Here is a 26,644-nt window from a genome sequence, read left to right as displayed (position 1 = left end):
ATTGTCTGCCTTGACTATAAAAATCACCTAGGACTGAGATACTCCTTAGTGCTGCTCCATATAGTAGGCCACATTACAAACACACAGAGATGCATGCAATATTCATAAAAAACATACAGGTATCTCTGACGTTCTTCACACCGACTCTAATGACATAATATCTGTACACATAAGTAAAAAAGTATATACACACACACACACACACAAATGTGAAGATAAATGTCCTCAAATAACCAGCTTTGGAAGACATCTACAGGATAAAAACTGTCTAGATTAAAAGCCAACTTTCAAAGGTCTTGCTTAGCAATTAGCTTGCCTCATTCATTCTCTGTGTGAATATGAATCAACAGCCTCTTATCAGCATTTTCCACACTCCTCATCTAGTAGTATGTTTTACTGCTGAAAAGATTGTATTAGAGCTTGGGTGTGTGTCTGCGATTGCTATCCTTGCAACTAAATATACAATCAGAAGAATTTATCTCCTGTAATTCAGAGTAGATGTGCTTCTTCAGTAATTATGTGTGTAAACTATGTGTTTCTGTAATTGAAACTCTACAGGGTACAATAATTTATTGAATCTATAATTTATTACAGCACTTCTCCAGCTTGTGTTGCAATCTCCTTGCTTACCCTTCACAAAGTGTTATACATTAGTCACATTTTTTAAGTAAATTTTATTGGTCCACAGATAGTGACAATTATAGCAAGATCTAAAACATGAAAGCATCCTATACACTGAGGGGAAGAGCTGAGAAAATGATTTAGCATGAATGTCATAATAAGACTAAATACCTAGAATTTAACATTTTGTTTTATCTCCTCCTGAATTCTTCCCACCCACCTCTGTTTTATTTACTCAATAATATACTAAACAAACCCCAATTCTGGAAAATATGCACTTCACACAATAGATCACTTATAAAGAACCACCTGTTTTCACATACTAACTGTTCCATATTTCATCTTCTCCTATAGCATGTCTTCTTGAAAGAACTCACCACTCTGGCACTTCCTGTCAGCTGTCACGGAAATTAGCTCTAATTGCCAGGGCACCCTCCTCTGGTGGTGCACTGACACCATTACTTTTGTTCCAGGACCCGCACCACTCCCAGGACTGCGGTGTCCTCTTCAGTGACACTGCCCTCCAGCTGTGCCACACTCTGGGTTCCCCCCCTTCGGGGGGACCTGCAACCTCTGTCCAGCCACTCCCTCAGATCATTGTCCCAGGACCACTTCCGATGTGGCTCCAGCGCCCTCTTCTGCCTTACCTCAGGGCCTCAGCCTGCAGGCCCTAGCAGACAGCCAGGAGCTCTCTCTAGCTCCCCCAGTCCCTGCTTGCAGCACTGCTCTGTCCCAGGTGATGGCAATCCTTCCTCGTGCTAGGGGCCTGGTCTTCTCCTTTTAAGCTCCAGTCAGCTACTGAACTCTACTCTGCCCTGCAGCCCTTCTTATGAGAGCCTGATGGGCCACGATTGGCTGCTCCTCTGAGCCAATTTCTAATTGGCTGCCTCTGGCACAGCCTCCCTGGGGCTGCTTTTCACCCCCTTTCTGCCAGTGAGGGGAAACCATGTCATCAAAGAGACCCAATATAATTTCTGTCCCAACCCCTTTTTTCCTGCAATTCTTTTCCATGTGACAATCCATGGAAGGCCACAACTTGGCACTAAGTACACTGCCCTGCACTGCACTCCATCAAATGCACACATTCTTTTACCATCTCACCTTCAGACTTTTTGCTATTTTTTCTACATTTAGACATACATTTCTTTGTCTTCCATTCATCATTGCAACCAATAAAACCGAGGAAGAAAATGAACTCTGAGTAATTTACTGAGATTCTTTCATAAAATTCTTTAAAAGCTAATTATTCACCTTTGAATAATTTGAGGCACAGCGCCAAAGATCTAAGCTTCTCCTAAATTCTAAAGCTTCTTTTGTTTACTATTTAGTGACATTATTGCTCACAGCAAAACATCATCCACAGCACCATGTGTTAGTGAAGAACCTCAATAAGTTGCAGCTATTCTTCTCAATAAGGGTCAGAATCTTCCCTTCTTTTACTAGGACTTAGGCCTGGTCTACACTAGGCGTTTAAACTGGTTTTAGGAGCGTAAAACCGATTTAATGCCACACCCGTCCACACTAAGAGGCCCTTTATATCGGTATAAAGGGCTCTTTAAACTGGTTTCTATACTCCTCCCTAACGAGAGGAGTAGCGCTAATATCGGTATTACCATATCGGATTGGGGTTAGTGTGGCCGCAGATCGACAGTATTGGCCTCCGGGCGGTATCCCACAGTGCACCACTGACCGCTCTGGACAGCAATCTGAACTCGGATGCAGTGGCCAGGTAGACAGGAAAAGCCCCGCGAACTTTTGAATATTTCCTGTTTGCCTAGCGTGGAGCTCAGATCAGCACGTGTGGCGATGCAGTTAAAAATCAAAATAAAGAAAGAGCTCCCGCATGGACCATGCGGATGTGATCACTGTAAGGGCAGGCAAATCTGTTCTATCAGCGCTCCGTTACAGAAGACGAAATTCAAAATCATTTTTAAAAAATCTCCAGACAGACGCCATAGCAGGGGCTCAGCGCACTGCTGAGTGACAAACGTACCGGAAAGCCCAAGAATCAAATGGACGCTCATGGACTGGAGGACTCAAGCTATCCCACAGTTCCTGCAGTCTCCGAAAAGTATTTGCATTCTTGGCTGAGCTCCAAATGCTTCTAGGGTCAAACACAGTGTCCGCGGTGGGTCAGGGCATAGCTCGGCAATTTACGCACCCCCCTACCCACCCCAGAAGTGAAAGGGAAAACAATCCTCTCTTGACTCTTTAACATGTCACCCTATCTTTACTGAATGCTGCAGATAGACCCGATGCTGCAGCACTCAACACCAACATCCTTGTTCCCCCCCGCCATGGGTGGCTGATGGTGCAATACGACTGGTATCCGTCCTCGTCATCAGCCTATTGGCACATGGGGCAGTGCAAAAGGACTGGTAACCATGCAGACTAGCATCGGTGAGGTTTATCAAGGGTGCCTGGCCCTAATTTTTCCTGGTAGATGGTGCAGTATGGCTGATAACCATCGTCGTCATAGCAACAGGGGGCTGAGCTCTGTCAGCCCCCACCCTTCATGTGTAAAAAAAAGATTCAATTGCCCCTGGACTAGCAGAGGGATGCTGGGCTCCTCTCCTCCACACTCCTTACTGTCCTGTCTGGACTATCATAGCAGCTGGAGGCTGCCTTCCACTCATATCTCACTAACAAATCACTGTGTCTTATTCCTGCATTCTTTATTACTTCATCACACAAGTGGGGGGACAATGCTACAGCAGCCCAGGAAGGCTGGGGGAAGAACAGAATCAACAGGTGGGGTTGTTGCAGGAGCACCCCCTGTGAATAGCATACAGCTCATAATTTCTGCAGGATCTGACACAGAGCAGCTGTGCTCTCTGATACAGTGGTTCTCTAGTACACTTGCCCATATTCTAGGCAGGACTGATTCTATTTTTAGATACCAAAAAGGAGAGATTGACTCTGGGAGTCATTCCCAATTTTGGCTTTTGCGCCCCTGGCTAAGAGCAGCCAGGGGCACTTATGACAGCAGCAAATGGTGCAAAACGACTGGTAGCCATGCTCATCTTTTTACCAATTTATGGATTGGTAGATGGTGCAGTATGGCTGATAACCATCTCTGCTGTCATGCAAAAGCAAAAGCATGCTGCTGTGTAGCGCTGCTGAATCGCCTCTGTCAGCGGCATCTAGTACACATACGGTGACAGTCACAAAAGGCAAAACAGGCTCCATGATTGCCATGCTATGGCATCTGCCAGGGCAATCCAGGGAAAAAAGGCGCGAAATGCTTCTCTACCGTTGCTTTCCCAGAGGAAGGAGTGACTGACGACATTTACCCAGAACCACCCGCGACAATGATTTTTGCCCCATCAGGCACTGGGATCTCAACCCGGAAATTCCAAGGGGCGGGGGAGGCTGCGGGAACTATGGGATAGCTACGGAATAGCTACCCACAGTGCAACGCTCCAGAAGTCGATGCTAGCCTCGGACCGTGGACGCACACCACCGATTTAATGTGTTTAGTGTGGCCGCGCGCACTCGATTTTATACAATCTGTTTTACAAAACCGGTTTATGCAAATTCAGAATAGTCCCGTAGTGTAGATGTACCCTTAGATAAGGCAGGTGACCAAGACTAGACTAAGGTGTAGGTGCTACAGGTCTGTGCCTAGAGCATCAACTCTGGAGCTAAATGATAAGGTCAGAATCTCAGCTGTCCATTTTTTTAACAAAGGAATTTTTTAGCCCTTATGGTTGCAAAGAAATGCTTAATAACGTGACCTGAGTGTAACTGATGAGGTGACGTTTGCCTGAGGCTGCCGACCACCTGTGACAATAACTTTTAACAGGGTCACCGATGCCACACATCTCTATGGGCTATTAAGTCCATGACTCGCTGCTCTGAGGCACCCCACCAATTCCACAACAGCAGGGAGCCTCAAGTGTGGCAGGAGAAGATGAGCACAGTGAGCTCAACCCACTCACTCTAGTTACTTGAGTAAATACTGGGGCCACTCTACTTCCACTTCAGCCTCTCTCTGGGATGAAGGGAAGATAAGAGATTCCTGCTGCTGCTCCTGCACCTCTAAGAAGGGCTCCTGCCACCACATCTACACGTGGAGGGATGAGGTCACAGGACACTATACATACATACAACATGATGGGGGCTAATTTAGCTACAACGAGTCAGGAAAAAGATCTTGGAGTTATCGTGGATAGTTCTCTAAGATGTCCACGCAGTGTGCAGAGGCAGTCAAAAAAGCAAACAGGATGTTTGGAATCATTAAAAAGGGGATAGAGAATAAGACTGAGAATATATTATTGCCCTTATATAAATCCATGGTACGCCCACATCTCAAATACTGTGTACAGATGTGGTCTCCTCACCTCAAAAAAGATATTCTAGCACTAGAAAAGGTTCAGAAAAGAGCAACTAAAATGATTAGGGGTTTAGAGAGGGTCCCATATGAGGAAAGATTAAAGAGGCTAGGACTCTTCAGTTTGGAAAAGAGGAGACTAAGGGGGGACATGATAGAGGTATATAAAATCATGAGTGATGTTGAGAAAGTGGATAAGGAAAAGTTATTTACTTATTCCCATAATACAAGAACTAGGGGTCACCAAATGAAATTAATAGGCAGCAGGTTTAAAACAAATAAAAGGAAGCTCTTCTTCACGCAGCGCACAGTCAACTTGTTGAACTCCTTACCTGAGGAGGTTGTGAAGGCTAGGACTATAACAATGTTTAAAAGAGGACTGGATAAATTCATGGTGGCTAAGTCCATAAATGGCTATTAGCCAGGATGGGTAATGAATGGTGTCCCTAGCCTCTGTTCGTCAGAGGATGGAGATGGATGGCAGGAGAGAGATCACTTGATCATTGCCTGTTAGGTTCACTGCCTCAGGGGCACCTGGCATTGGCCACTGTAGGTAGACAGATACTGGGCTAGATGGACCTTTGGTCTGACCCGGAACGGCCTTTCTTATGTTCTTATGAGAGCCTTGTGGCAGTGTGTAGAACCTTGCATTACTTCAAACTAGCCCTATAGGTGTCATCTCCATTTCATTTCTTTATCTATCTTTCAGCATATTCTGAGTCAGGCTGGCAAGGATATGCAATACCTAAAGGGGACTCTTCTGCTTTTATTGGAAGATTTCTGCGGCAACAGCGCTGCACTTATAAAAAGAAGAGAGCATCCTCAATGTCCTGCTTTCTGCTATTTGAGCAGTTGCAGCCCAACTGAAAAGACTGAAATAACAGTAGAGATTAAGGAAAGTTGGTAACTTAGTCTGTGGAATCCAGTCTGAGTTAGAGCTATACCTTGAAATATTAAGTACTCAGTAACACAGACCCAGTGAATCACTCCTGGAAAATTCTTGAAAGTATCATTTAGCTCACACCCCATCATAAATATTTACAGCTTATAAAAAGAAAAAAAATCTACATTTTACAATTAGTTTTTGCAGATTTATAACCCTGATACCAAAGAGCCAGATCCTGCTCCCCTAGAATTCAGTGTGAGTTTTCCTTATGACTTCAATTAGAACAGAATTGTTTGCATTTACTCAGAGATAGTCTAGGTTTGAATGACCCAAGCTGGTACCTATAAATCTAATGAAGATATCCAACTTGCCTGCAAGTGCTTATGCCAGATTCTGTGAATTTTTTGTTTGTTTTCCACAGATGGAAACATGGACTGTAAAAGGCAGTTCTAGAAAAGATGACTTCACCACAAACTTTGCCATAAATTATGTCATCATCTCAAGTACCACTTTGAGGGGAAGGATAGTTCAGGAATATTAATGGGCCATTATGGAGATAGGTTACACAACCTATTTGTTGTAAATTTCACTCATAGGAATATTCATCATGAAATTCAGAGTAACTCCTTAGCTACAACAAGGAACTGGATCAGGCAGGCAGCATGTTAATAATTCCTCCATTAACACTTAAACTTCAGAATTTCTTTTTCAGTAAACACTAAGGGTACGTCTACACTACGGGATTATTCCGAATTTACATAAACCGGTTTTGTAAAACAGATTGTATAAAGTCGATTGCACGCGGCCACACAACGCACAGTAATTCGGCGGTGTGTGTCCATGGTCCGAGGCTAGCGTCGATTTCCGGAGCGTTGCACTGTGGGTAGGTATCCCGAAGCTATCCCATAGTTCCTGCAGTCTCCCCCGCCCCTTGGAATTCTGGGTTGAGATCCCAGTGCCTGATGGGGCAAAAATCATTGTCGCGGGTGGTTCTGGGTACAGCCTCACCCCTCCCTCCGTGAAAGCAGCAGACACCCGTTTCACGCCTTTTTTCTTGGGTGAACTGTGCAGACGCCATAGCACGGCAAGCATGAACCCTGCTCAGCTCAATACCGCAACCATGGACGTTTCTCGTGCAGTCTATGGTGAACCAGGACCTGCAAAGCCAGGCGAGGAGGCGGCGGCTATGGCAGTGCAGCGATGAGAGTGATGAGGACATGGGCACAGAATTCTCTCAAACCGCGGGCCCCTGCGCTTTGGAGATCCTGATGGTAATGGGGCAGGTTCTAGCCATTGAACACCAATTTTGGGCCCGGGAAACAAGCACAGACTGGTGGGACCGCATTGTGTTGCAGGTGTGGGACGATTCGCAGTGGCTGCGAAACTTTCGCATGCGTAAGGGCACTTTCATGGAACTTTGTGACTTGCTTTCCCCTGCCCTGAAATGCCATAATACCAAGATGAGAGCAGCCCTCACAGTGGAGAAGCGAGTGGCAATAGCCCTCTGGAAGCTTGCAACGCCAGACAGCTACCGGTCAGTCGGGAATCAATTTGGAGTTGGAAAATCTACTGTGGGGGCTACTGTGATGCAAGTAGCCAAAGCAATCATTAACCTGCTGCTATGAAAGGTTGTGACTCTGGGAAATGTGCAGGCCATAGTGGATGGCTTTGCTGCAATGGGATTCCCTAACTGTGGGGGGGAGGGGAGCAATAGATGGAACCCATATCCCTATCTTGGCACCAGAGCACCAGGGCACCCAGTACGTAAACCGCAAGGGGTACTTTTCCATGGTGCTGCAAGCACTGGTGGATCACAAGGGACGTTTCACCAACATCCACGTGGGATGGCCAGGGAGAGTTCATGACGCTCACGTCTTCAGAAGCACTACTCTGTTTAAACGGCTGCAGCAAGGGAATTACTTCCCAGAACAGAAAATAACAGTTGGGGATGTTGAAATGCCTGTAGTTATCCTGGGGTACCCAGCCTACCCCTTGATGCCATGGCTCATGAAGCCATACACAGGCAGCCTGGACAGTGGTCAGGAGCTGTTCAACTACAGGCTGAGCAAGTGCAGAATGGTGGTAGAATGTGCCTTTGGCCGTTTAAAGGTGCGCTGGCGCACATTACTGACTCGCTCAGACCTCAGCCAAACCAATGTCTCCTTTGTTATTGCTGCTTGCTGTGTTCTCCACAATCTCTGTGAGAGTAAGGGGGATACCTTTATGGCGGGGTGGGAGGCTGAGGCAAATCACCTGGCCACTGATTACGTGCAGCCAGACACCAGGGAGATTAGAAGAGCACACCAGGAAGCAGTGCGCATCAGAGAAGCTTTGAAAACGAGCTTCATCACTGGCCAGGGTAGGGTGTGACTGCTGTGTTTGTTGATGAACACCCACCCCCCTTGATTGACTCATTCCCTGTAAGCAACCCACCCTCCCCCTTCGATTACAGCTTGCTTATGGAAATAAAGTCACTATAGTTTAAAAATCATGTATTCTTTATTAATTCATTATAAAAAGAGGGAGAGAACTGAGAAGGTAGCCTGGGTGTGGTTTGGGAGGAGGATAGGAGGGATGGAAAAGCCCACTAAAAATATTTCACAATAATGACAGCCTTCTGGTTGGGCTGTCCACGGGGGTGGAGTGGGCGGGTGCACGGAGCCTCCCCCCACGCGTTCTTACATGTCTGGGTGAGGAGGATGTGGAACATGGTGAGGGGTGAGGGTGGTTATACAGGGGCTGCAGTGGCACTCTGTGATCCTGCTGCCATTCCTGAAGCTCCACCAGACGCCGGAGCATGTCAGTTTGATCACGCAGCAGCCCCAGAGTTGCATCCCGCCACCGCTGATCTTCCTGCTGCCACCTCTGATCTTCCTGCCGATCTTCCTGCCACCACCTCTCATCTCGGGTGTCTCTCCTGTCCTCATGTTCACTGGCATCTTTCCTGTAATTTGATACCACCTCCTTCCACTCATTCAGATGAGCTCTTTCCTTGTGGGTTACTTCCATTATATCCGAGAACATTTCATCTTGCGTCTTCTTTTTCCTCCTCCTTATCTGAGCTTGCCTTTGGGATGGAGTAGGGAGGCTTGAAAAATTTGCAGCTGCATGAGGGAGGGAAAAAAGGGAGAGAAGTATTTTAAAAGATACATTTTACAGAACAATGGTTATACTCTTTCACAGTGAACAGCACTATTCACCTACATAGCACATGTGATTTCACTACAAGGTCGCATTTTTCATCTTAATATTGAGTGCCTGCGGCTCTGGTGTTACAGATCTCACAGACACAGGTCTGGACATCAGAATTCAGCTTGCATGCGGCCATGGTAAGCCACTGTCTTTCGACTTCAGCAGTGCTTTACCCCTCCCCCCACCGCATGGCTGGTACCATGAAAGCTCACTGCTAATCACCCACCTACCCCCCCCACCACGTGGCTGTTAGCTGGGAAGATCCCTGCTAACCAAACGCAAAAAAGCTCATCGGTATTTCACTCCTCCCCTCCCCCCGCTTGGCTACGTGCAGGAAAGGAATTTTTTTTAAGCTGCAATCCACGAACCCAGTGGGAAAATGGCCATCTCTAAGTCCCCTTAATTAAATTCCTGATTTTCAACCAGGTTCCCCTGAACGATATCACTCTGCTGAGGATAGCACAGCGAGATAAAGAACGGATGTTTCTTGAATGCCAGCAATCACCGGGACCATACGCAGCTATGCTTTGCCATGCAATGATACCCGATTACTTGCTACATGCATGGCGTGGTAAAGTGTCCTACCATGGTGGACGGAACAAGGCTGCCTTGCCCAGAAACCTTCTGCAAAGGCTTTTGGAGTACCTCCAGGAGCGCTTCATGGAGATGTCCCTGGAGGATTTCCGCTCAATCCCCAGACATGTTAACAAAACTTTTCTAAGTAACTTTACTGGCTGCGAATGCATCCCAAGTCCTCAGGGCAAATCAACCATTAAAAAACGCTTGCTTAAAAAACAATGTTTGATATTTACAAAGGTACACTCACCAGAGGTCCCTTCCATGGCGTCATTGTCTGGGATAGTTGCTTGGAAGGGCTGGGAGGGTAATTCCGTCTGGGTCAGAAAAAGCTCCTGGCTGTTGGGGCTAACGGAGTGCTGTGTGCTCTCTGCAAGGTCGTCCTCGTCACCTTCCTCATCATAATCTTCCCCATCCGCATAATCCTCAGCCATGGCTGAGATTACAACCCCCACCTCGGAATCCACGGACAGGGGTGGGGTAGTTGTGGTGCAGCCCCCTAAAATTGCATGCAGCTCAGCGTAGAAGCAGCATGTTTTTGGCCCTGCACCGGACCTTCCATTTGCTTCTTTGGTTTTCTGGTAGGCTTGTCTGAGCTCCTTAACTTTCACTCTGCACTGCATTGAGTCCCTGCTATGGCCTTTTTCCATCATAGCCTTGGAAATTCTTCCAAATACTTTTTCATTTTGTCTTTTGGAACGCAGTTCTGTTAGCACTGAATCCTCTCCCCATATAAGCAGCAAAGAATCCTGTGGCACCTTATAGACTAACAGATGTTTTGCAGCATGAGCTTTCGTGGGTGAATACCCACTTCTTCGGATGCAAGCAGTGGAAATTTCCAGGGGCAGGTGTGTATATATAAGCAAGCAAGAAGCAAGCTAGAGATAACGAGGTTAGATCAATCAGGGAGGATGGGGCCCTGTTCCAGCAGCTGAGGTGTGAAAACCAAGGGAGGAGAAACTCGTTCTGTAATTGGCAAGCCATTCACAGTCTTTGTTTAGTCCTAAACTGATGGTGTTAAATTTGCAGATGAACTGGAGCTCAGCAGTTTCTCTTTGGAGTCTGGTCCTAAAGTTTTTTTGCTGTAGGATGGCCACCTTAAAATCTGCTATTGTGTGGCCAGGGAGGTTGAAGTGTTCTCCTACAGGTTTTTGTATATTGCCATTCCTAATGTCTGATTTGTGTCCATTTATCCTTTTCCTTAGAGACTGTCCAGTTTGGCCGATGTACATAGCAGAGGGGCATTGCTGGCATATGATGGCATATATTACATTGGTGGACGTGCAGGTGAATGAACCGGTGATGGTGTGGCTGATCTGGTTAGGTCCTGTGATGGTGTTGCTGGTGTAGATATGTGGGCAGAGTTGGCATCGAGGTTTGTTGCATGGGTTGGTTCCTGAGCTAGAGTTACTATGGTGCGGTGTGCAGTTGCTGGTGAGAATATGCTTCAGGTTGGCAGGTTGTCTGTGGGCGAGGACTGGCCTGCCACCCAAGGCCTGTGAAAGTGTGGGATCATTGTCCAGGATGGGTTGTAGATCCCTGATGATGCGTTGGAGGGGTTTGAGCTGGGGACTGTATGTGATGGCCAGTGGAGTCCTGTTGGTTTCTTTCTTGGGCTTGTCTTGCAGTAGGAGGCTTCTGGGTACACATCTGGCTCTGTTGATCTGTTTCCTTATTTCCTCATGTGGGTACTGTAGTCTTGAGAATGCTTGGTGAAGATTTTCTAAGTGTTGGTCTCTGTCTGCGGGGTTAGAGCAGATATGGTTGTATCTCAGTGCTTGGCTGTAGACAATGGATCTTGTGGTGTGCCCGGGATGGAAGCTGGAGGCATGAAGGTAGGCATAGCGGTCGGTAGGTTTTCGGTATAGGGTGGTGTTAATGTGACCACCACTTATTTGCACCGGGGTGTCTAGGAAGTGGACCTCCCGTGTAGATAGGTCCAGGCTGAGGTTGATGGAGGGGTGGAAGCTGTTGAAATCATGGTGGAATTTTTCCAGAGTCTCCTTCCCATGGGTCCAGATGATGAAGATGCCATCAATGTAGCGTAGGTAGAGAAGGGGCGTGAGTGGACAGGAGCTGAGGAAGCGTTGTTCCAGGTCGGCCATAAAAATATTGGCATATTGTGGGGCCATGCGGGTGCCCATAGCGGTGCCACTGATCTGGAGATATATATTGTCATTAAATTTGAAATAGTTGTGTGTGAGGATAAAGGCACAGAGCTCAGCAACCAGTTGTGCTGTGGCATCATCAGGGATACTGTTCCTGACAGCTTGTATTCCATCAATGTGTGGGATGTTTGTGTAGAGAGCCTCTACATCCATGGTGGCTAGGATGGTGTTTTCTGGAAGGTCACCAATGCATTGTAGTTTCCTCAGGAAATCAGTGGTGTCACGGAGATAGCTGGGAGTGCTGGTAACATAGGGTCTGAGTAGAGAGTCCACATATCCAGACAGTCCTTCAGTGAGAGTACCAATGCCAGAGATGATGGGGCGTCCAGGATTTCCGGGTTTGTGGATCTTGGGTAGTAGATAGAATAACCCTGGTCGGGGTTCTAAGGGTATGTTGATTTGTTCCGGTGTTAGTGTAGGGAGTGTCCTGAGTAGATGGTGCAGTTTCTTAGTGTATTCCTCAGTGGGATCTGAGGGAAGTAGCCTGTAAAATTTGGTATTGGAGAGTTGTCTGGCGGCCTCTTTTTGGTAGTCAGACCTGTTCATGATGACAACAGCACCTCCTTTATCAGCCTCTTTGATTATAATGTCAGGATGGTTTCTGAGGCTGTGGATGGCATTGCGTTCTGCACGACTTAGGTTGTGAGGCAAGCGATGTTGTTTTTCCACAATTTCTGCCTGTGCACGTCGGCGGAAGCATTCAATGTATAGGTCCAGACTGTCATTTCGACCCTCAGGAGGAGTCCATGTGGAGTTCTTCTTCTTGTGCTGTTGGTGGGAGGGTAACTGTGTATCAGTGCGCTGTTCAGTGTTGTCCTGGAAGTATTCTTAGAGTCGGAGACGGCGAAAGTAGGCTTCCAGATCGCCGCAGAACTGTATCATGTTGGTGGGGGTGGCAGGGCAGAAAGAGAGTCCCCGAGATAGGACAGACTGTTCTTCTGGGCTGAGTGTGTGGCTGGATAGATTGACGATATCCAGTACCTCCCATGTAGTCCATGCTGGAGCTCTTTATCGATTCTCAGGAGACTGCATTGTTACCTGTGCAGATGAGCTGTGCGTTGTCACCTGTGCTGATGAGCTCTCCACGCTGGGAAAGCAGGAAATGAATTTCAAAAGTTCGCAGGGCTTTTCCTGTGTACCTGGCCAGTTCATCCGAGTTCAAAATGCTGTCCAGAGCGGTCACAGTGGTGCACTGTAGGATACCGCCTGGAGGCCAATACTGTCAATTTGCAGCCACACTAACCCTAATCCGATATGGTAATACCGATATTAGTGCTACTCCTCTCATCGGGGAGGAGTACAGAAACCGGTTTAAAGAGCCCTTTATTTCGATATAAAGGGCCTCGTAGTGTGGATGGGTGCTGCGTTAAATCGGTTTAACGCTGCTAAAATCGGTTTAAAGGCCTAGTGTAGACCAGGCCTTAGAGGTGACTTGACTTCCACTGGTTCAATCCATCGCTATTTCAGATACTTCCTAACTTTAAACAGGAGTTCAACTCCATAGCAACAGCACCACCCCTCACCCTGTTAGGCTGTAATCGCTTGGGACAGAGAACTTGCCTACCTTGTATTTAATAAAGGCCCTAGCACAGTGGGGCCCTGATCCTAATTTGGGCTTCTGATTGCTGCTGTAATGTAACATTTTAAATGAAACAAGGAACAGTTTATTAGAAAATCTAATCTGCTCAATGCATGTTGTGAAAAATGGACAAGTAAAATGTTCTGAATGAACTACAGTTACTTAGAATGCAATAGAAAAAACTAATGCTCCCATTTCACCAGTGTGAGGATGATGATGTTCAGCTAAGATCAGTGCTACCTAAAATAAAGAAATATTCTATATCTCATTGCAATACACAGAAAAAGCTGTTTATCAGCCATAATTTTCAGTCTTCTCCTCATGTTATCATGAGTGGGATTGAACAGACATAAAATGCAAAATGGAAAAAGAAGCCTATTCTCTGATTTCTTGAAAGGAATGGAGATATATTCTACTTAGTGGGTTTTGATTAGTTTTGAAGAGATGTGGGGAAGTAATAGCCCTTTATTTGTTTAAATATAAATATGATAGTCAACAATCACTTCCCTTTTCATTATTATAAACCTCTGTAATTAAAAACAAACTCTCCATTCTGATTAGAGTTTCTACTGTTTAGTTTGTATGTTATTTAGGGCTTGTCTACACCAGTGGCTTTCAACTTTTCCAGGCTACTGTACTCCTTTCAGGAGTCTGATTTGTCTTGTGTACCCCTGAGTTACATCTCACTTAAAAACTACTTGTTTACAAAATCAGACATAAAATACAAAAGTGTGAGCATACTATTACTGAAAAATTGCTTTACCATATAATTATAAAAAAATCAATTGAATATAAATATTGCACTTATATTTCGGTGTATAGTATATAGAGCAATATAAACAAGTCATTTGTATGAAATTTTAGTTTGTACTTACTTTTCTAGTGCTTTTTACGTAGCCTGTAAAACTAGGCAAATATCGAGACATCTACATACCCCCAAGGGTACACATACCGCTGGTTGAGAACTACTGGTCTAAGTCCTTGATTGTGAGATATCTGGTGTAGGGATTCTTTTTGTTATTTGATTGTAGAGGTCTAAACACAATGGGTCCCCTAATCTCTGCTTGGGAGTCTTCAGGTACTGCTGCAATAGAAATATTAGTACATAAGAGGGCAATCCACTACAAGCACACAAATATGCATTATGAATAGCTGTAACCCAAATAATAGGTCTCAAAACAAAGCCCATATCCCTTCAAAGTCCTCTTTCTTATTTTTCAACCTTACAATATGAAATCTTCAAATTCCCTAGAGCCCAAGTCAGCTGTACTCAAAACTTTTGCAAAAAGATTGCATTTACGTAAAATAAATTTTGCTTTCGTTGGATGGCCTCTACCGCTTACCCTGTGATTTTTTTAATCAAAACAACCCTATGTCACCTTCTGTTTCACGTAAAATAAAAGATACTTTGATCATTGTCTTCACCACTACTTATTTACTCACATACTGGCCCTAGTTTCTTTTCAAAAGATAGGAAATGACTTGTTTATATTGTTCTATATACTATAGCAGCGGTTCTCAAACTGTTGGCAAGTTTGTTTTAATGGGTTTGCCAGGGCCAGTGTTAGATTCACTAAGGCCCAGGGCAGAAAGCTGAAGCCCAAGCCCCACTGCGGGGGCTGAAGCTGAAGCCCGAGTTTTTAAGTGAGGTGAAATCAGACTTCTGAAACAATATGAAACCAGTGGATAAACAGGCAATAGCAGAGACAGGCGTGTTTGCACATGTTATTAGTTTCACTAGTCACACCTGGCCACTTTGCCTAAACAGCAACTTACTCTAATACTGTATCATTTTCTTCCTGACTCCATGACAGAAAAGAAAATTACTGCACAATATCTGTTACTCACTAGGCATTTCTAAGAATGTGTGATCAAATCTGGGATGTTTTTAATTTTCTGGAGCTTATGTTCAAATGTTTGTGTTTCCAAAATGTCAAATGATTATAAACTGTGGGAGTACAAGGGGATTTTAATGAAAAAACACTAGGCAACTTCAGCTTTCCAGAAAACATTTCCACTTTCCTTGGTGAAATGGTTTTTCTGTTGCTAAATTCTTTCCCACTGGACAGAATAGGAAACAAGTTTAGTCCAAACAGATGGTTGGTTTGACAGCAGCAAACGACAACTGAGAATTAAGCCATGAACAAAAATCTGGATCATGATGGACTATTTGCCTGCATAAGAGTGTCTTAAGACTCTAATTTGAAAGAATATTTTGGAAGCCTTTTGTTAGTTTGTTCAGTTGAAGTACACAGGATGAACAGAGTCTGTAGTCAGCAACAAACAGGAAGTGTGAATCAATTCATTAGGAAGCTATTCACTTTTTCTACTAAACTAAATGTTCATTGGCTTAAGACTCCAGGCTCTGGTTCACGTCTCTTGACATTTCTGATTTGTTTCAGTTTTCCTTTAAATCCTCATTTTGCTTCTCTTTTCACTAAGGCCATGTTTACACTACAAAATTATGTCGACCTAAGTAACATCAACACAAAGCTACCGTAGTTATTACATTGCTTGTGCATGTCCACACTACGCTCCTTGTGTTAGCAGTGCACGTCCTCACCAGGAGCACTTGTATCAATGTAGAGTGCAGTGCACCATGGAGAGCTATCCCACTGGGCAGCTCGCCACCATCCAGCACAGGGTATTTTGGGGAGTTTTTGCAATGCCTTATGGGGCTGAAATCTCAAACTGGTATGACTGGGAACATGGGTTCAACTTCCCATAAAGCAGGTGTTCTCCATCCCATAATTTTATCTGCATCCCATAATATTTCTTGCCTCTTTTCAAAATCCCTGCAAACCTGCCGGTCACTCCTCACTGTCCGCCATTGGTGACAAAAGCATGGATTCTGAACAGTTCTGCACTATTAGGATGAGTGTTGCAGAGCTACAAGAGTTGCTGCAGGGAACATGATTCCTTAGAGGCTAGATTGCTGTGAGACACAGAAAGAAACAATTCCAAGTTGTTGGCGGCCTCAAGGAGCAGCAGTATACAATGGAGCATCAGTTCTGGGCCCAAGAAACAAGCACTGGCTGCTGGGATTGCATTGTCATGCAGGTTTGGGATGACAAGCAGCGGCTGCAGAACTTTTGGATGCACCAGTCCATGTTCCTGGATCTGTGTGCTGAACTTGCCCCAGCCCTCCAGCACAAGAACACCAAAATGAGATCCACACTGACAATTGAGAAGTGAGTGGCAATTGCAACACCAGATTGCTACCAGTCAGCTGGGAATCAATTTGGAATTGGGAAATCCACCAGGACGGCTGTTGCAATGCAAATGTGTTTGGGCCATTAATCACCCCCTGCTATGCACGACTGTGACTCTGGGTAACGTGCAAGACATAGTGGATGGTTCTGCAACAGTGGGTTTCCCGAACTGCAGTGGGGTGATAGATGGCATGCATATTCCTATTTTAGCATCAGACCATCTTGACACACCAGACATCAACAGAAAGGGCTGTTTTTCTATTGTAATGCAAGTGCTGGTGGATCAACCAAGATGCTTTACTGACATCAACATGGGCTGGTCAGAGAAGGTGCATGATGTACACATCTTTAAGAACACAGGACTGTTCAGAAAGTTGCAAGCAGGGACTTTCTTTCCTGCCCGCTGGATTACCATTGGGAATGTTGAAATGCCAATATTGATCCTGGGAGATCCAGTCTACTCCTTGCTCCCATGGTTCATGAAGCTGTACACTGATCATCTTGACAGCACTGATGAGTGCTTCAAGTACAGATCTGAGCAAGCGCAGAATGACAATTGAACGTGCCTTTGGCTGTTTGAAAAGTCACCGATGCTGTCTACTTACCAGATTGGACCTCAGTGAAAAAAAAGCCTAATGGTTATAGCTACCTGCTGTGTCCTGCATAATATCTGTGAAACAAAATGGGGGGAGTTTCCACTGGGGTGGAGGGTAGAGGTGGAATAGTTTTTTGCTGATTTTGAACAGTCAAGATACCAGGGCTATAAGAAGAGATTATCATGGAACCAAACAGCTCAGGGAGGCTGTGAAATACCATTTTAATAGTGAGGCAGAGTAGGGTATGTTGCTGTAGTGGGCTCTACCTGGCTTTGCTGTGTTGAAGACCAGTATGAACCTTATAGTGAGCTCTGTGTGTGTAGGAATATAACATTGCCAATGCACCTACTAAATATTGTCTGTCAATGATGTTATGAGTTCTGTGACAAAATGAAGTGACAGGAAATTGGTGGGTGTCATACCAGCTCAGCACAAGTGAGTATATGTTGCAAACTAATAAAAAGTTAAAATATGTTTCAAAAATAGAATGTTGTTCTATAACCATACAAATAAAAAACACTTATAACTTAGTAAAATTTAATAAATTAAGTGGAAAGAAAGGTCATTTCCATTTCAGGTACACATACACCAGCCGTGTCTTTCACAGGTTAGTGTATGTGCAGCTGTGATTGTCTTTAATGTCCCCCCCCCCCGGGGGGGTGAAGTATTAAGGGTAATGCAATGGCCCCTTATGCCACATCGAATGTTGAGGGTGGGGGATGTAGAGAGGTCCTGATATAGAGTTATTTATGGGCTGCAGAGGGAGGCAAGCATGGGATGGTTGAACTTGCAGGTCCACCAGAGTCTGCAACATCTCTGTTCGCTGCCTGAGAAGCACAAGCATCTTCTGCTGCATGTCCCTCTCCCTTTCCTGTGCCTTTCGCCTCTCCACTCTATCCTGGTCCATGCTGTCTGCAAGGGTGGTCCTTCAGGCCCCGTGCTCACTCTTTGACGCAGCACTGGCTTGGAACAAGTTCTCTTCTTTCCCCTTCTTATCTGGTTCAGGTGTTCTGCTGGTGAGGAGGGGAAGACCCTCAAGCCCACAATACCAGCAGCTGAAGTTACAACACACAGAGGTACTACTGTCTGTATTCACAACCAAGATTGAAACTTAGGATACTGAACTCACTCCCCTTGATCCACACAAGTTGTAAGCACTACTCACTTCTCCTTGGGATTGATACAGCACAGCACCAGTCACGGCACTAGCCATGGTGAGTATGGCCCAGGGTGGGGATTGGGGAAATAGCTCACACACATGAGTATAGGTGTATAGGGCAATGGAACTGAATAGTAGCACCATTTTCCACAGGCAGTGGATATCTCACACTTGAGGATAATGGAGGCAGAGAGAGCACAGCTACTGCAGGCATTCTGATGCTGCCTGGGGCTATATGCCACTGGGCTGTGTATTGCAATGGTGCCTTCTGAAGTAATCATTGAATGGCATGGGAAAGTGTCCTATTGCAGTAGAAGAAATAAGGCAGCCCTCCCCAGAAACCTTTGGCAGAGGATTGCAGCACGTAGCCAGCAGTTGAACACAACAATCAAAAGTTGCTAGGTGTACTCGCCAAGCCAGGCAACCAGAAAAAGGAATTTCAAAAGTTTACAGGGCTTAAAGGGGAGGGGAGGTTCCCTGTCCCCCTGGCCAGTTCACAACAGTGACCAGAGCAGTCAGAGAGGGGCATTCTGGGACATCTCCTGGAGGTCAGTAACAGTTGATGTAAGTAACACAGTGTCTACACTGACACTGTGTCAACCTAACTCTATCAACTTTGACTCCATGCCACTCAGGAAGGTGGTATTATTAAGTCAGTGCAGCAAGGCAATTACATCAGTGGGAGTGAAATTTAAATGTAGACAAATCCACAGCTAGATCAACATGAGCTGTCCTGTGTCCACTTAACCATGTAGTGTAGATCATGCCTAATACTATTCTTCCCCCTAATAAATTATTAGACACTGTATACACTCCTCTTTACTTCCATTGAAATCAATCTTCTGTGTTATATGACAAAGGTAGAGTCACAGAAAGAGTCACTTTCTTCTAATACTGGGCAAGGAACTTTTTTAGAATAAGGAAAACAGTTCCAGCTCCATAGTTAATATGTCTTTCCCTACTTTACCATACAGCTTCTGCCTAGAACCTGATCTAGTCCTCTTGTCTGTCTTCCTGTTAGAGTTGAAAATAATATTTAACAGAAATTATAGGTCCAAATAACGCAGTGGGAACAACTGGGTGGCCAGCATTTTTTTTGAAAACCAAATCATTTATTTAAAAGCCTACTGGGACATGTATTCTTAAATCATATAAATGGGATTTTCAAAAGCCCCTCACTTTAGGTTCCTACTTTTTAAAAGCATGATTCTTGTCATCTTCTGGCTTTGAGGAGGGCTTTGTCCAACTGATTCACTGGAATTATCAAATCTCAAAGTTATAGACTCATGACAAATAATTTTTGGTTCTTCTCAACAACCTTACCTGTGGTGTGATTCCAATAGCTAGTAGGGTCACCTGGTAATTCAGTTGGGTTTAAAACAACCTGAAGATAGCATGTTTCTTCTTTACTGAATACTCTGATCATTCTCAGCCATTTACATTCTCTTCACCTAAGGAAGAGTTTAGCCTAATGGGAGTTCTGCATGCAGAATAAGTGCAGACCAAACAACAGAGATCTGCAGTGTAAATAAAGGACTCAGTTCTGGAGTTGTTCAGTTCTGTGCAGACTGCCACAGAGGAGAAACACGTGCTACTGTTTCACGAAGACAGTTTCTCCTTGATTTGTCATGTCCTTAATTTAAAATAAGTCACTCTGAATGTATGTGATTGTATAGGAAATATCTGTGTGTACAAAAAGCCATAGTGACTAAAAACATTTTGCTCTGTGGTATTGTTTTATGTTTAATTATGTCTAACTGGCATCCTATTACTGAGGCCTATTTTTTCTTTGGTACTGCAATAAAAATACTAGAAAACATCATTGTTTTGTTACACTCATTATGTGATCTTGTTAAGCATGACTATTATTTCTGTCCAAATAGACCCCAACAAATTGTAACTTGATGCTTTGTTTACCTCCAGTTAAGTTATTTACAACTGAACATATTCCCTGCTAATGTAACGATAGCACCAATACAGCCAATGAACTATGACAGCTCAGTAGATCTTACAATTTAACCCAGCTGTGATTATCTTAATTTCTTTATGAAGCAAGAGAAATGAGCCAATACTGTATAGTATTAAAAAAAAAATCTATTTAAACCTGGCAACTTCAAGGTCTTTGTTGGATTGCAAAATAGTCTCTGAGCATAGTCCCCATAATTCTGTACTTTTGGGAAGGAAAAATTAACATCACCAAGGTTTAAAAGAAAAAGCATAAATGTCCCCAGCTCTGCTGTTGGTCTCTGTAGGTTATGTTATGTTTCTGGAGCTATTTTAGGCACGAAAGCCTATTCAGAACATATCTGGATACCCACAAATGCTGACAATTGTATGGGAGAAAAATAGGTCAATTTTTTCCCTGTTACTGAAAAGATTATTTTCAAGTGGTAGTTTCTGATAAAGAAAAAAAAAGTGGGTTGCAAAGCAAATCTGGCGCTTTAGACTTCCACCATTTGTATTACTTATGTAGTAAAAATAACATGCACTGTAGTGCTGCCTAAACACATGGAGCTGAATTAGAATGATTAACACAGGCACTGATGCTTGTTACTAGTCATTTATAGTGTGTATCATCTTAGAAGTTGAGTCCAACAGAGTTCTCTCCGATTAGAACTTTATGGAAAATTAAGTAGCGCTGGCACTTTAACATTTGTAAACTAAGGGTAGGTCTACACTTACCTGCCGGGTCGACGTGTAGAGTTCAACTTCTTGGAGTTCGAAGTATTGCGCCTAATCTAGATGCGATAGTTCGAACTCTGAACGCGCTCCCGTCGACTCCGGAACTCCACCACCGCGAATGGCGGTGGCGGAGTCGACGGGAGAGCCGCGGACTTCGATCCCGCGGCGTCTGGACAGGTGAGTAGTTCAAACTAAGGTAGTTTGAGTTAAGCTACGCTATTCGCATAGCTGAACTTGCGTACCTTAGTTCGACACCCCCCCCCCTAGTGTAGACCAGGCCTAAGAAATTGCTTTGGTGATGTTTTGGACCACCTTAATTAGAAATGAGTCCAAACCAATCCCAAGCATTAAGACTCCTGAATATTGCCACCCTTCTTCTATTCCAGCCTTACACTCTCTAATAAACATGAAACAGGAATGTACACTTCGCGTTGCTTGCCCTTGCACATCTTCAGGTAACATTCAAGGTCAAATTTCTTTACACTTCTAAGCTGACTCTTTCAGCTTAGAAGTGTAATTTGCTTAGTCTCTTTACTTCAATTTTCCCATGAGATAAATCATTTAGAGCTGAGTGAAGAGCACCCTTGAACAGTCAGTGACATTAAAATAGAATTGTGCTTACACCAAGTTTACATCCCTTTTTTATTTACTGCTCATAAACATTTGTGTGAACAAAGTTTTGTTAATATGAACATTAACAAAATTTCAGGCCCAGAAGAGAGATTCATTTACTCATTACACTAAATGATATCTGCATTGGTGGAAGTAGTTTCTCATGAAGGTTGGCCCTTGTAGTCTGGGGAAAAGAAACAATACCATATGGCTTAGGCTACCAGTCATACAGCTCTAATATCAAATTGTGAAAATAAAATATTCAATACAATTCTCACAGCACACAATTTGGAAGGAATCCATGGCCCGAAATCTGTTCCATACAAAATACTAATTGACAATCTAAGTAGCCAACAAATTCATAAAAACTGTAGTCTGTATATGGACACTTTGTAACCAGGAATAAGGATTGCATTCATCAATACATTATTTATTGCAAGTTGATTGCCTTGCTCTGATAATATCCACCATATTTCACAGGAAGTGATGTGAGGATTTAAGCTTATGTCATGTTTAGAAGATGGAAAATGCAATAAGGGCTAAATAACATCACTATTATTGTTGTTTTCAGCTTGCTCTGATTACTTCTGCACATATATTTAGTGCTGTTGCAATGCTAGTGTGTCATGGTGCCCTAGATAGTATTCACCCTCAGTTACTATAACTACTGCTGAAATAGAAAAGCTTATATAGTTTTAGATGACATATTGTTGATTGGATAACAATTGCTGCATTTGCCTGCATACAATCAGTGAGCTACAAGCATATAATTCATTGTTCTAAATAACATGGAAAGTGCTAAATTAATGCCAATTAAAATACAAAATAATACTATGTCTACTCCTGCCACCTGTACTCAAGACAAACATATCTGCAGTTATTCAATAAAGCCTGGGTTTCTTCCCATATTTCGAAAATTTTAGGTATTGAAAACTTTAAGTTATTGCAATACCTCATATGAACAGCCATGTGAATCAAACTTCAGGGCTATTTATCAATTAGCAAAACATTCCAAAAAGGAAATTCTCTTTAAACAGAATTTGCCTGTATTTTTCTTCAGTGAAAACTAAAGTGAAGAGCGTTCCAAAGCAGACACAGTGAGGAACAGCATGTATTCTCGACTAACTTCTAGCAGAATTAATGCTAGCCCTTCATTCTCTGTGCCATCTCCATGAATAAATGATCAGGCTTCATAAGTATGCAAATTTATTACAGCTCATTAGTTTCTTTCGAGCACTCTATTAATAATAAAAAGTTTTCATAAAAAAAGAAATAAAATCCATTAGATAGTAGGTTAAAAATGTGGACAATTACATGCTATGGGGTCTATTTCCCCCTTGATTCACTAAACTCCCATTGACACTAAAAGGAGCTCTGCGCTTATCATGCATTTTTTTAATACCTTCAGTACAAGTATAAAAAAACAAGGTAAAATGCAGTAGTTTCATGTACATTTAGAGTTTTACAAGCTTGAACATAATCAGAACTAGATATAGGCAGAATCAGCCACTTCTCGTTCATATGGCTTTTGCTGAATATTTCTGGCAGGTCTGGATTGCAATTTCAGGACCCCCTCCTTTCCATTTTAAGTTTCTGGTTCAGATGAACCCAAAAACTTGGGGCCTGATATAAATCGGGAAGTACTTCACTCAAATCAATGGAGTTACAGATGTGAAGCTGTAATGAGAGGAGAAGTAGGTCTTCAGAGTGAAACCTGGTGTTTCTACAGCTTTGCTTATGGACTGGTGATGTTTGTTAGTTCTAACATTCTTGTTAGACTTTTTCTCTTTGAGCAAATATTTCACCAGATCACCACTTGATCATGACATATACAACACTGTCTCTTTCCACCACTGATGGCAATGTCCCCTTGTCATCATGAGCTCTCCAGAAGGGAATGTCATGCCAAGTGCAATTTATAAAGGAAAAAAGACTGTGTTGTGGTACTGCAACACACTCCACGATTTCAGATGTAAATAGACTTAAATAGTAATTCAGCATGGAATCATGCTTTTCAAATTTGTCCTCAAGAAAACATTCAATCCACATCCTTTCCTTTTTTCAGAGTTATGGCTGAAAGTTGCAGTTAGGAATAGGAACGGACCCACTGCCTACAAAAATAACATCTGCTTTTGCAAATAATCCATTAGTTATCTCTTTTGCTGTATTTGTTTTTGTAATCACAAATTTCTAAGATCACAGGTTAGATGGTGCCTTTAAGACAGCCCCATCGGATAAGGGATGTGGAGGTCCACCACCCCAGTGGGAAAACCCAGACACATTGCTCTGAAGTTGGCACAATGCTGCTGGGAGTACAACTGCTACCATTTCCTTCGGAAAAGTCCAGCATGTGCCCTCCATCTCTTTTCCATCTGCTGGCTATGACAAAGGAAGGATGGGAAGCGCCACCATTTGCAACTCCTACACCCATCTCCTTTAACAAGCCTAACATTACTGTCAATGTTAGTCATCAGGGCATCTACACCATATGTGCTAGGGCTGGGATTGTGCTTGGCCTTTGTGCAAAGGCACAAGGTGGAAAGGGAAGCTCCTTAGTCTTCTTCCCTCTCTCATGCACCACTGCAGGCTAAGACACAAGCTAGCCATTACTGTTTTTCAACAGAGGCTTCCTGCTTCCTAATTACTAACAACTCCCTGGCCATCTCCAGCCTGATTCATGGCCACATCCTACTCCCCGTAACAGGGTACACTCACCTCTCATAAGCACCCCCTTAGCCGAGTATGTGTGCCTGCACTCACTCTCTGTGGTATGTCTACACTACAGTAACTCAGCCCTCCAGCCAAGTCATACACACTCTGTCCGTGTGATGAAAGCAAAGCAAACCCCCTACTAGGGTACAAGTCTAATAGGGATCTCTCATCACTCTCTGTAATGTCTTCCACAAATTGTCCCTGTTCCAGGATACAGCAGTGCCTCAGGACTCCCTTCCTGGCAACAAAGTCTTCACCCTCTTAGGGTCTCTCCAGCTGGGCCACTGTAGTTCAGTTCCCCTCTCTAGGTGCCTTAATATCCAAGCCACTTCCCCCAGTGACTAACTGGGGCTTGGGGGGACATTGGCCCACCCACTACTCTGGGTCCCAGCCCAGATACCCTGTAGATAGCAGTTGTCTGCTGTGTCCCTTTATCTAAGTCACAATGCTGCTCTAATTCCATGGGCCACTTCCTTGTGGACCTGTACCATCTTCACCCTTACCTCAAGGCCTTGTCCTGATAGAGTCCCCACAACCAGCTCAGGGCCCCTTTTCACTCTCCCTGGCTTTGGGCAGCACTACCTCAGCTGAGGTCCTGCATCTCCCTCAGCCAGCCACACACCATCCACACTCCTCCAGCTCTAGCAAGGAACTGAAACTTATGGTGGCCCTGCAGCTCTTCTTATATTGACCTGCTGGGCCCCAATTGGCTGTCTCCCACACAGCCACTCTAGGCAGCTTGGAGGACCCTCTCCACTGCCCTTTTCTGGGGGAGTGGGTGGCAGAGCCACAAGGTCTCCAGCAGGGGGCCTCAGAGGGTCTGATATATCCCATCACGCTCCCATTGAGGTCAACGGCAAAACTCCTGTAAAACTAGTGTTCCATTGTAGCGAGGAGGCATGGCCTCTCTCAGATGCAGACGTGGATGGAACACTGCAAGCTGCCTGGTGGGTGGAGCCAGGAGGGCCAAACCCTGCATGCAGGAAGCAGAGGAGCAGGACAGGAAGGGAAAATATAAAGGCTGGCCCAGAAGCTCAGCTGGGAGGAAGCTGTTGGAGGAGAGAGATGCTTCTTCCTTGCTGCTGGAGTGGAGCCCTAAAGCAAACTGCTGTTACCCCAAGGACCAGCATGAGCTTCCAAGGAGCCCTGATGTTCTTGATGTGGAGGAACTACTACTGCTACCCTTGGCAGTGTACCCTGGGGAGATTGAGGATGAGCCCGGGATCCAAGTATGCCCAAGGGTGAGAGAAGGAAACAACCCAGGGGAACCAGGCAATAGTCTGCTAGAGAGTGAGCCTGAAATCAGGTCAGGGTGTTGTGGGTGGATCCCTGCTGACCCAGTGGCAGACTACTCTGCCACTGTTAGGGCCCTGGGTTGGGATCTGGTAGAGTTGGGTGGGCCTGCATCCCCCCTGCCACCCAACCACTGGGGTGGCAGTGCTCCCCTTCTGTAGGTTAGGAGGCCTGTGCTCCTCTGCTCACCCCGAACCTGAGCCCCATAGACTAGACTGGGGCTACAGCTCTGCCTGATTGCAGGCCAGAGTCCTGACTGCTTGTTGCCTTGGACTACTTAAAGGTGGGATGAATAGACTGCTTTGCTGGTCCGAGCCTTGGCTGGGTGCCGCTGAGTGAATAAACTGCTGCTGCTCTGCCCAGCTGCAGACCAGATAGCTCAGTGGTTTGAGCATTGGCCTGCTAAACCCAGGGTTGTGAATTCAATCCTTGAGAAGGCCACTTAGGGATCTGGGGCAAAAAATTGGTCCTGCTAGTGAAGGCAGGGGGCTGGACTCAATGACCTTTTGAGGTCCCTTCCAGTTCTAGGAGATTGGTATATCTCCTATTTACCTAACTGTTGGCTACGTCGCCCTGCTTAACAGCTAGTCAGATAGACTACTACCACTCTTCCTGGTTACAGGCCAGAGCCCAGACTGTGCCCACCCTGTGTGCAGGATAGGCCCCTTGAGAACTGCTAATTCCCCTCCTTTTCCCTGTTTGGAGAAGGCTTTAGCAGACCCAAATTGCAAGGAGGCATGGCCTTCCTCAGACATGGATGCAGAGGGATGGCCCTGCCAGCCTACATCCGTAACCATGGCAATTCCCATTGACTTCAACAACCAGAATTGCCCTCTCTTTCGCAGACACCAGAACTGTATCCATGATAAGCTGAGTGACAAGAGTTGTCCAGACAAAGGTGGAAGACTGCTTAGGGAACACTGCACTTCTTTTTCCAGACAAATATCTTGGTCACATAACAATGATGGGGAAGAAACAGGGAAATACCATTTCTTCAATAAAACATTAAATTTGTAAATATAA

The 26,644-nt window shown here is 44.6% G+C and overlaps 1 long non-coding RNA gene across 1 annotated transcript in view; it reads right to left on the bottom strand.

The window, feature by feature from the left end:
* Window positions 1-24,969, bottom strand: part of LOC120373752 — a 54,335-nt gene extending 29,366 nt beyond the window's left edge. The window contains exons 1-2 of the long non-coding RNA XR_005585690.1: window positions 24,832-24,969; window positions 14,231-14,439 (exon numbers count right to left, since the gene is read on the bottom strand). This is a non-coding gene — a long non-coding RNA (uncharacterized LOC120373752). The remainder of the gene's footprint in view (window positions 1-14,230; window positions 14,440-24,831) is intronic.
* Window positions 24,970-26,644: the final 1,675 nt, after the last annotated feature.

Source organism: Mauremys reevesii, linkage group 10, assembly GCF_016161935.1.
Source record: "Mauremys reevesii isolate NIE-2019 linkage group 10, ASM1616193v1, whole genome shotgun sequence".
NCBI classification, from domain to species: Eukaryota; Metazoa; Chordata; order Testudines; family Geoemydidae; genus Mauremys; species Mauremys reevesii.
Note: the sequence above shows the minus strand (reverse complement) of the source record. Positions and strands in the feature narration are given on the sequence as shown.